The sequence below is a fragment of the Pygocentrus nattereri genome, chromosome 3, assembly GCF_015220715.1.
Source record: "Pygocentrus nattereri isolate fPygNat1 chromosome 3, fPygNat1.pri, whole genome shotgun sequence".
NCBI lineage: Eukaryota > Metazoa > Chordata > Actinopteri > Characiformes > Serrasalmidae > Pygocentrus > Pygocentrus nattereri.
This window is the reverse complement of record NC_051213.1, coordinates 3,911,008-3,912,758: the sequence shown is the minus strand read 5'-3', so window position 1 is coordinate 3,912,758 and position 1,751 is coordinate 3,911,008.

The following is a 1,751-nucleotide window of genomic DNA, read 5'->3' as shown; positions in this document are numbered from 1 at the left end:
CTGGCTGGTTTGTATCTGTTTGTGGGCAGTTCATGTTCTCAGCAGAATATCAACCGAAGTAGAAAGCTGATGTTCTCCTGACAGAACTTCTAGTTTCTTAGAACAACAGTGGATGCCCAGTTTCCTCAGATCATCAACTGCACTTTTCCAAGCTACACACATCTGCATCTGTCCATCACAGAGGAGGCAGCAACAGAGCCGCTGATTCTAGGCTCCTACTTCTTCTCACACACAGAACTCACCACTCCTAAAAAGGTGGTTCTTCAAGGGTTCCTTGGTAAAGGCAATAGACATATAGAACCAAAGCACCCAAAGTACCATGCATGCTTAAACTGTTCTTTGCATGGTGAAATGTTTCTTCAGACTGATGTTGAATACAGTTCTAGATAGCACCAAAAAGGTTCTTCTATTGTAAACGAGCTTGACAGTAAACAACAGAAGAACCCTTTGCAGTGTTATACAGAACTATATTCCTTTAAGCTTGCAAACAGTTCTTGGTTCGATATAGAACCACTCTCTTTACTAAAGAACCCTTGAAGAAGCCTCATTCACCGACTGTTTTGAAGAAGACGTTTCTTCTTAAATCCCATTTTTTTTTCTGACGTTCACCAATGTTCTCTCATTTGGGATTTGTTCTTAGGTCAGTCTTAAAACAGAGTCTACACACACTCAAGAGCACAAAGGTGAGAACAGTTCTGCGATTCAATGAATCTGACAGACTTTTGCTTTCTGAAGAACATGCTTCAGAAGATGCTGGAGAATGAGGTCCAGTGTTTTTTAAGGCTGTGTTCACACTACCGGCTGCGTTCACACTGCAGGAGAAACTGGTTTAGCACCAGTTTTTTTGGCTTCTCGGGTCTCTGAGTAAGCTGGTGCTACCCATTTAACTCCCAACTCTGGTGCCCAACTCTGGTGTGATAGACTGAGAGTTAGCTAGTGGGTGGAACTGGACTAAATTTTGACGAAAAAAGAAAGAATGAAAACACTGAACGTGGCCAAGATCTGTTTGCGACCACTAACAACATCCAATCACAGACAACGCATGTTAACACAGGACCTAAGCAGCCTCTGAGTCTGATGTCCAGAGATGGGACAAGAATCGGATTTGAAACCACAAGTGGTTTGAACATGATTTGAAAAAGTCTGATTTGGCTTTTTGCCATTCAGACTGCAGGAAATCTTTACTGCTCAAGTCAAATCCGATTTAAGCCACCAGTTTTCAGGTCAGATCCGAGACAGTTTGCATTAATGAAGGATATCTGACCCCTGAAAGCACTAGCGCTTTCACATCTAATCAAGTCAAAGCTGCTGGTATCAATTCTGACACCAATGTTGCGATGGTTAGGGTTAGGGTTAACCCTCCACTATATCACACGTCACTTTATACATTACCAGTATTAAGATGTACACCTCCTACCTCGTACTCATACTGCTGTGGTCCAAGCTGCTGTTATTTGTCCACCCCTTTATTTGCACCTTCTATTTATTGTTTGTTACTTTGGGAGTTTAACTGGACCGTGAGTACAATGTTTCGTTCCACCTCATGTACCACATGTGATGTGAATGACAATAAAGCCCTATCTTATCTTATCTTATCTTATCTTATCTTATCTTATCTTATCTTATCTTATCTTATATAAAACTGGACTGTCTGAGTGCGATCTTAAACGACGAGCTCAAAAATCACCTGTCAATCAGATTTGGTCCACTTTGACCTTGTAGTGTGAACGCAGCGTCAGTCTGTTTGTGAG